This window comes from Trichechus manatus, unplaced genomic scaffold (genome assembly GCF_000243295.1).
Source record: "Trichechus manatus latirostris isolate Lorelei unplaced genomic scaffold, TriManLat1.0 scaffold00111, whole genome shotgun sequence".
In the NCBI taxonomy this organism is placed as follows: domain Eukaryota; kingdom Metazoa; phylum Chordata; class Mammalia; order Sirenia; family Trichechidae; genus Trichechus; species Trichechus manatus.
In genome coordinates this window covers 574,534-583,814 of record NW_004444047.1, presented here as the reverse complement: position 1 = coordinate 583,814, position 9,281 = coordinate 574,534, and the positions used below count along the sequence as shown (strand labels likewise).

General features: G+C 53.5%; 1 protein-coding gene across 1 annotated transcript in view; it reads left to right on the top strand.

Annotated features, from left to right (window-relative positions):
* The first annotated feature begins 2,612 nt into the window (after window positions 1–2,612).
* Window positions 2,613–9,281, top strand: part of JAKMIP1 (janus kinase and microtubule interacting protein 1) — a 114,739-nt gene continuing 108,070 nt past the window's right edge. The window contains exon 1 of the mRNA XM_023737994.1: window positions 2,613–2,923. The gene's annotated coding sequence lies outside the window, so the exon portion shown is untranslated. The remainder of the gene's footprint in view (window positions 2,924–9,281) is intronic.

The following is a 9,281-nucleotide window of genomic DNA, read 5'->3' as shown; positions in this document are numbered from 1 at the left end:
GAAAGGAGGAGTGTGCTGTCACAGTATGGGGAGAGCAATTAGAGTCACATAACAATGTATGTATAAATTTTTTTACGGGAAAAAATTTTAAAAAAGTGAATGGAAGAAATGATGAAGTCAAAGAGCTGAACAGAAGATTTCAAAGGTGACTGGAGAAGACAAAGTATTGTAATGAAATGTGCAAAGATCTGGAGTTAGAAAACCTAAAGGGAAGAACACGTTTGACATTTCTCAAGCTGAAGAACTGAGGAGAAAATTCAAGCCTTGAGTTGCAATATTGAAGATTCTGAGGGAAAAATACTGAACGGCTCAGGAAGCATCAAAAGAAGATACAGGGTACACACAGAGTCACTGTACCAAAAAGAATTGGTCGACGTTCAACCATTTCAGGACGCAGCATATGATCAAGAACCGATGGTATTGAAGGAAGAAATCTGAGCTGCACTGAAGGCACTGGTGAAAAACAAGGCTTCAGGAATTGACAGAATACCAACTGAGATGTTTCAACAAATGAATGCAGCGTTGGAGGTGCCCACTTGTCTATGCCAAGAAATTTGGAAGAGAGCTACCTGGCCAACTGACGGGAAGAGATCCATATTTATGCCTATTCCAGAGAAAGGTAATCCAACTGAATGTGGAAATTATCAAACAATATTAATATCACACACAAGTAAAATTTTGCCAAAGGTGATTAAAAAATGGTTGCAGCATACATCAACAGGGAACTGCCAGCAATTCAGGCCAGATTCAGAAGAGGATGTGGAACCAGGGATATCATTGCTGATGTCAGATGGATCCTGGCTGAAACAGAGAATACCAGAAAGATGTTTACTTGTGTTTTATTGACTATCCAAAGGCATTCGACTGTGGATCATAACAAATTATGGATAACATTTTGAAGAATGGGAATTCCAGAACACTTAATTGTGCTCATGAGGAACCTATACTTAGACCAAGAGGCAGTAGTTCGAACAGAACAAGAGGACACTGCGTGGTTTAAAGTCGGGAAAGGTGTGCATCAGGACTGTATCCTTTCACCATACTTATTCAATCTGTATGCTGAGCAAATAATGCGAGAAGTTGGACTATATGTAGAAGAACGGGGCATCAGGATTGGAGGAAGACTCATTAATAACCTGTGAAATGCAGATGACACAACCTTGTTTGCTGAAAGCTAAGAGGACTTGAAGCACTTACTGAAGAAGATCAGAGACCACAGCCTTCAGTATGGATGATACCTCAACATAAAGAAAACCAAAATCCTCACAACTGGACCAGTAAGCAACATCATGATAAATGGAGAAAAAGTTTGAAGTTGTCAAAGATTTCATTTGGATTCACAATCAACACCCATGGAAGCAGCAGTCAAGAAATCAAAGGACGTGTTGCATCGGGCAAATCTGCTGCAAAAGACCTCTTTAAAGTGTTGTAAAGCAAAGATACCACTTTGAAGATTAAGGCAGGCCTGACCCAAGCCATGGTATTTTCAGTGGCCTCATATGCATGAAAAGCTGGACAATAAATAAGATTGAAGAAGAATTGATGCCTTTGAATTATGATGTTGGCAAAGAATATTGAATATACTGTGAACTGCCAGAAGGATGAGCAAATGTGTCTTGGAAGAAGTACAGCCAGAGTGCTCCTTGGAAGCGAGGATGGCGAGACTTACTCTCATGTGCTTTGGACATGTTATTAGGAGGGACCAGTCCCTGGAGAAGGACATCATGCTTGGTAAGGTAGAGGGTCAGCGAAAAAGAGGAAGACCCTCAATGGGATGGATTGACACAGTGGCTGCAACAATGGGCTCCAACATAGCAATGATTGTGAGGATGGTGCGGGACCGGGCAGTGTTTTGTTCTGTTGTACACGGGGTCGTTATGAGTCGGAACTGACTCGACACCACCCAACGACAACAACCTGGTATTCACCTGTTAGTAAATAATCTGTCCGTAACCTGGTGGTGGCCTAGTAGTAACTTGACAGTTACTTGATAGTAACCTGGGATTGAGTAACTTGACAGCATTCTGGTAGTAACCAGTCATAACCTGGTAGTGACCTGGTGGTAGTAACCTGGTGGTGAGCTGGTGGTGAGCTGATAGTAACCTGGAGATAGTAACCTGGAGGTGGTAACCTGGTGGTAACCTAGTGGTGAGCTGATAGTAACCTGGAGGTGGTAACCTGGTGGTGAGCTGGTGGTGAGCTGATAGTAACCTGGAGATAGTAACCTGGAGGTGGTAACCTGGTGGTGACCTGGTGGTGAGCTGATAGTAACCTGGAGGTGGTAACCTGGTGGTGAGCTGGGGGTGAGCTGGTGGTGACCTGGCGGTGAGCTGGCGGTGAGCCTGTCTTGGTCTGAGCCCCCCAGCCCTGTAACTCCTGTCACTCTCCGAGCCCCACCTGTTTCTCTCTCACCTCCAGCTCCCCCCACCTGCCGTTCTAGAACCACTTTGTAGAGAAGCCCAGGGCAGGCGTGGCCCTGTGCCCCTCCCCTCCACCTCGCATGAGCTCCGTGTCTGTCCAGGGACCCTGGGCCGTTGAGCCACCTTGTGCTGGAGCAGGAAGGATGTGGAAACCACAGGGGAGGCTGCTTTGCCTGGGGAGCCGTTTGCCAGGTCGGTGGCTCAGTTCGGCAGGGTGGGGCGGACCGCGGAGGCCGGGCCTCCCTGCTGCTCCTAAGGCTAATCAAGGAGGGAGCCCCAGACAGTGGCTGGGTTAGCCGAGAGCAGCAACATCAGCAGGTGAGAGTGCAGAGGCTTCGCGTTCTGGTGGGGACAAGGCCCGCCGTCTCCTCGCTTCACGCAGGAGTCTTTCCTGTGACGTGAAGAACGTGACGTCTGCCTGTGGAGGACCCACGGGCTCCGAGATTCTGCGCGTGCAACGCCCGATGCTTCCCGCTGCCCAGGAAGTGGTGTGCCTGCCCCAGGTGCGGAGAGGGGCCGGGGCTTAGCTAGTCGCCCGACAGGTCCCCTTGCGCCTCTCTTGGTGGGTGGTGTCTGGCCCCGCAGCGGCATCCTGGGTTCTCAGGGCAGTACCTGGAAGCTGTGCAGCAGAGCAGGTCAGAGCTTGGACTTGAGCCAGACCGCTAGGCCTGCACCCGTACCGCACTTGCCAGCCGGCTCACCTCGCCCTGCCTCTGCTTGCTCATCTCTGTAATGGGGCCGTGAATCGCTGGCTAATCTGGAGGGCTTAGAGCGGTTCCTGGCATGGTGGGCGCTGTAGGAGCAGACCTGCTGTTACCACGTGGGCAGGTGTGCACGGTTGGGCGGACTCCGTCTGGGGGGAGGGGGCGGGTGCTGGCCTGACGGATGCTTACAGCAGAGCCCTTCCGCCGCCCGCCCCCATCTCAGCGTTCCTGCCCAGCACCGGGTAAGATTTCATGATGAAAAGCTAAAGAAAGAGAAACCCCGCGTGCACAGTGTTCCAAAGAGGCCTTCCCCGCGTTCTGTCCGATGTTGATAACCAACGCTCATCGCCCCGACTGTCCAAATGCGTTGCGAGTAGCAGTTTTATCAGAGATTGGGTTTGTGGGTGTGCTTGCCCGGGAACGGAAGTAGGTGGCTCTCTGACGATGCTGGAGGCTCTTCACGGACGAGAACGTCGGGCTCGCTGGGTGGTGGTGAATCGCACTGTCTGTGCTCTGTTCTTGGCGGGTAACAGCCGTGTGCAGGAGGGAGCCTGGCCCTTCATTCCTGAAGGACGTTCTGGGTGCCTTATAGGAGCCGGGTGTGAGGCTAGGTCCTGGGGATAGGACACAGAACCCACCCTTTGGGCAGCAGGGAAGTGGCCTCAGTCAGATGGTCCTGGTTCGAGGCTGCGCACTTTCAAGCCGTGGATCTTGGGTCTTAGCCGTTCGCTTGTCTGTCCAGTGGGGATAGTGCTGTCACCTATTACAGGGGGGTCTGGTGGTGCGGTGGTTAGGAGCTTGGCTGCTAACCAAAAAGTCAGCAGTTGGAATCCACCAGCCACTCCTTGGAAACCCTATGGGGCAGTTCTCCTCTGTCCTGTAGGGTCGCTATGAATCAGAATTGGCTTGATGGCAACGGGTTTGGTTTTTTTTTTTTGGTGTGTTACAGGGGGAGTTTGAGGATGGGTTGAGGGAGGTGTGCCCAGCATAGCACCTAGGGTGGAGCAGGGTCTCTGGAGATGGCGGTTGGCTTGGCGGCTGCCTTTGGGCCTGGGGGTGGAGTGACCGGAGGGACCCACACAGCCTGACCTGGGATCCCTCTGCTTCTTTCCCTTGCTCTCTGCGGGGAGGAGTGGGGGTAGAGGTGCACTCCCTGACTTGCTGTGGGTTTGCGGCTTTGCAGCATCATTGCCCCATCGATGGGGCTGGTAGGGTTCCGGGCTCGAACAGAGGGTGGGGGCAGGCAGGGTCTCTGTGCGAGCATGCCTTCCTGCCTGCTCTGTCTGGCTGCGTGGTGACTCGTGCCCAGCGGGGCAGTGCCTTCTGCCCCTGCTGCAGGTTGGGGACCGAGGCCCAGGAGCTTGGAAGCCACTCAGCATCGAGTCTGAGGGCTGTGGGGCTACTGGCCCCCTTCTGCCTAGCCCAGAGCTCCCCAGTTTCCACCCAGACATGCGGGTGGGCTGGGCCGAGGTGGCCTGGGAGGTTGGCGTCCGGACTGTGTGTCTCCCCAAGAACAGCTTCATGGGGACTGAAAAAGAGCAGAAAAGATGTGTTTGAAAGGCACCTGCGAGTCTTCATTCTTCCCTCTGAACAAACACGCTAATCTTATCTTTAGCTTGGGTCCCCCTATGCCGCTTAAGTAATCTGGCTGTCCTTTCCGGAGGTGCCCCGGCCACTCGGTGTCCTGTGGAGCAGGTTCTCCTCCCACCGGAGCCTGCTGACTGAGTGGGGGACAGACATGAGTCAGCTTGGGGGCTTCTGGAGAGGGCTGGGGTGACCTGGTCTAGAGGAGGGCAGCAGGAGTGACCCAGCAGGACAGAGTGGAGGAGGCCTGGCTGCGCTTGGGGAGCAGAGGAACCATGGAGCCAGGAGCCTCTAGGCTGCGGTGATGCTGGGGGCTGGGAAGTGGGTAGCGGCCGTGGAGGTGGAGCAGAGGGGTCCCCTTGGTGCCTGGGGGACACAGCAGACATTACTAATACAAGGTCAGCTGGGTTAGCCTAGGAAGGGGCTGCTTTGGGGAGTACAGTCATGCCCCCAGGGGACAGAGCTCATGTTGGGGAATGCAGTCACTGCCCCTGAGGACCCCATGCCCTGGCTGATTCTGTCCTGGCACCGATGCCCTGTGTGGGCCAGGCTGACAGGATGGCCATGAGCTACCTTGGGGCAGGACTGAGTCTGCTCTGGTTCCCTGGGCCCAGGACAGGGCTGGCCCACTGTGGTCTCAGGGGTCACAGGTAGAAGCATGGGGCAGAGGTGTGGGCCTGGCCTGGACCCTTTATCTTCCCATCACCCCGCTCCCTCCTGCAGCTGGGGTGTATTAACTTTATCTGCAGATTGTCTGCTCTGGCCAAGGCACTGGTCACTGAGGGTTCAGCCGGATGGAGAGCCACAAGGCCAGCTGCTCGGCCAGCGTGCTCAGGCTGCGTGGAGAAAGCATCAGCTCTGAGCAGCTTCTCGGAACCCCTGCAGATCCGGGTGGAGGGACCTGGTTGGTGTGATGGCGATCAGATGTCAGCAGCCTCGGACTAATGTTTCAGAAGGGTTCACCTGAGGGGAGGGAGTGGGGCTGTGGACCCTTGCGTGGCCTCATGTGGGGTGGATCCTGGGGAGAGCAGTCCTGCCATGTGGGGCCTGTGGACAAGAATGGGGGAAGTGCTTTTCTGCCACTTGTCGCATAATAATGGAAAGTAGCAATGACACCTGGCCATTGAACACCTATATGGCATCACAACAGACACTTAAGCAGTCTCGAGTCAAGTGTTTCCCACTTAATGGAGGCGTAAACCGAGTGGAGGCGTAGCCTTCCAAAGCCAGGGCCTGTCTGCTCATTTGGTCAGCACATGAGTCCTGGCTCCTGCTGGCCCTGTGCAGGGAGATGAGATGTGGAGGTGAGAAGCTCAGTCTGCCTCAGGGTGCACCTGGTCTAGGTGTTTTTGAGGCTGAATTGCCAGCATCCAGGACATGTAAAGATTTCTCTCATTGTCCCACATCATCGCTGTTTTGCATGTGTGACCTCGACATTCAGTCCTGAGAAAACACTGAAACACCCTGTTATGGTGTATGTCAGAGAAGGCTCAATATCCTTCCCTCGCTCAGCTCCCTGTTGGCCCATCCAGCAAAGGCAGATGTTCTTACATGGCTCAAAAAAATAAAGATGTCGCTTTGATGACTCAGGTGTGCCTGACCCAAACCTTGGTCTTTTCAGTCTCCTCGTATCTATGTGAGAGTTGGACAGTGAAAAAGTACAGAGCAAGAATTGATGTGTTCAGATTGTGGTGTTGGTGAAGAATATTGACTATACCATGGACTGCCAGAAAAACGAACCAATCAGTCTTAGCAAAAATACAACCAGAATACTCCTTAGAAGTGAGGATGGCGAGACTTCGTCTTGCTTACTTTGGACATGTCGTTAGGAGCAACCAATCACTAGAAAAGGACATGTGATTGGTAAAGTAGAGGGTCAGCAAAAATGGGGCCACCTTCAATGAGATGGATTGACGGTAGCCACAACAGAGAGCTCAAACATATCAAAGATCATGAAGATGGTGAAGGACTGGCAGTGTTTCATAGTTATATATAAGGTCACCATGAGTCAGAGCCAACGCAAGATAGCTAACGAAAATATTGTAAAGAACCCATGGTAAAGGTGATGATGGTGGTAATGGTGGTGATAGTGATGTTTTTAGTGTAGGTGGTGGTGGTGGTGGTGGTGGTAATTAGTAGTGTAGATGATGGTGGTGTTGATGGTGGTAGTGAAGATGGTTATTGTGTTTACGATGGTGGTGATGATAATGGTGGTGGTGGTGATGGTGGTGATGGTGATAAGGTTGGTGGCTGTGATGATAATGGTGGTGGTGGTGGTGATGGTGATGGTCTTGGGAGTGACCTCTGATGAAGGCCTTCCCCCGCCCCCTTTAACCTTTCCTTTGATGAAGGCTTCTTCCTCACTACCTCTTTAACCCTTTCCTCTGATCAAGGCCTCCTCTCCCTGCTCCACAGCCCCCAGACCCACCGACTCCTCTTGCTATTGATTTCGCTTTGTCCTGGACCCCTCCCTGAACCCCCTGCCTGGAGCCAAGGCTCCACAGTTCCCGGGGCCCCTCTTGGAGCTCCAGAGTTCTCCCTCTTGCTGGTGGTCTCCCTTTTGGACTGACACTTTCAGAGGGGTGGGGCCCTCTCCCCCAGTACCCCCAGGTCTGGCTCCGAGCTGATGCCAGGGGCAGGCTAGAGTGAGTCTGAGTTGGACTATGGGTACTGATCATAGTTCTGAGCCCCCCTGCATGCCCATGCTATGTTAGGCCCCAAGAGTCCCACATCTACACGACAGGCCCACCCTGCCCCCTCAGAGCTTACATACTAGTGGGGGAGACAGACTCTGTGCCAGCAAACACACAGGGAAGCACTTACAGAAGGTGGTCAGTGTCTTAGCTATCTAGTGCTGCTGTAACAGAAATACCGCAAAGGGATGGCTTTAACAAACAAATTTATTTTCTTACAGTTTAGGAGGCTACAAGTCCAAACTCTAGAGTGCTGGCTCGCAGGGAAGGCTTTTGCTCTCTGTTGGCTCTGGAGAAAGGTCCATCTCCATCAGGGCAGCCTTTTCTCAGCTGTGTCCACAGGCAGCCCTCTCTCTGGCCCTCTGCCCCTTGGACCCTCGGCCCAGCTTCTGCCCTGCTCGGGCAAGTATTACAAAGCTCTTTAGCCCCACCAATAAGTGTCCAGAGGCACCCCACTCAGACAGGAAGCCTTCTGCCTGAAGGCACTCAGCTCTCTTGCTCTGTGCTGGTCTTGTGCTGGTCTCCTGGTTCTGCTGCTGCCATTCCCCTGCCACCGTGGTGTTACAGCTTTCTTCTCGTGTCGCCTGATTCTAGGAGGTTCTCAGCGCAAGCACCCCAGGTGGAAAGGATGCATTCTACCCCCATCTCTTCTTGGTGGTAATGAGGTCCCTATCTCTGCTTGCTTCTCTCTCCTTTTGTCTCTTGTAAGATAAAAGTCGTGACTCAAGTAAGGGCATGACTTGAATAAGGGTGGTCAGGGTGGCGACCTGAGTGACTCAAGATACACCGTACCCTAATCCTGCCTCATTAACATAATGGACAACTCACTCCCAAATGGGACTATAACCACAGGGAATAGAGGCTGGATTTACAACCCATCACAAAATGGAGGGTAATTACATAAGATCACAAAATCGAGGACAACCACACAATACTGGGAATCATGGCTTAGCCAAGTTGACACGTGTTTTGGGGGGACACAATTCAATCTATAGCAGTCAGGAAGGGTCTACCCAATAAGGCTGGGTTTACCCAAGGCTGGGAGGAGCAGGGGGACGTCACGCAGGCCTTGGGGGAGGAGGTCCAGGTAGAGGAAACAGCAGGCGCAAAGGCCCTGTTGTGAGGTTATTGTCAGTTAGAGGGACAGTGGGGGATGGGAATGTGAGGTCTGAGGGTCCTGGGGGGTGCAGATTGCATGGGGTCTCGCAGGGGTCTCTCAGAGCCTGGCCTTCTTCCCAAGGAGCTGGGAGCCGGCCTCTCAAAGCCGCCTCACCCTGCTTCTGCCCCTAAACCCAGTCCTCCCGTAGCCAAAGGAGCTTTATGTGGAAAATGGCCTGGCGCTCCTCTGCGCAAAGCCTCTCTCGTGTGCCAGTCTCTGGGGGCCTGGGGTGCAGCAGGCGACTCCCCCTTCCCCGGGCCTGCGTTCACCCTGGCCGGGGCTTCAGTGCCGCAACACCGTCTGTTTCCAAGGAGACAGTGGTGCTGTGGAGAGTTGGTGTAGGTCAGACATCCACGTGGCCTGTGTCCCTCACCCTCGTGACCTTCTGAGGTGAAGGCAGCACTTGGTCCCAGAGGTGGCCTATGTCCCTCGCCCTTGTGACCTTGTGAGGTGAAGGCAGTGCTCAGTCTTGGGGGGTGGCCTGTGTCCCTCGCCCTTGTGACCTCATGAGGTGAAGGTAGCACTCAGTCCTTGGGGGTGGCCTGTGTCCCTCACCTTCTTGTCATCTCGTGAGGTGAAGGCAGTGCTCAGTCTTGGGGTGTAGCCTGTGTCTCTCACCTTTGTGACCTTGTGAGGTGAAGGCAGTACTTGGTCCCGGGGGGTGGCCTGTGTCCCTCTACCTCGTGACCTCGTGAGGTGAAGGCAGCGCTTGGTCCCGGGG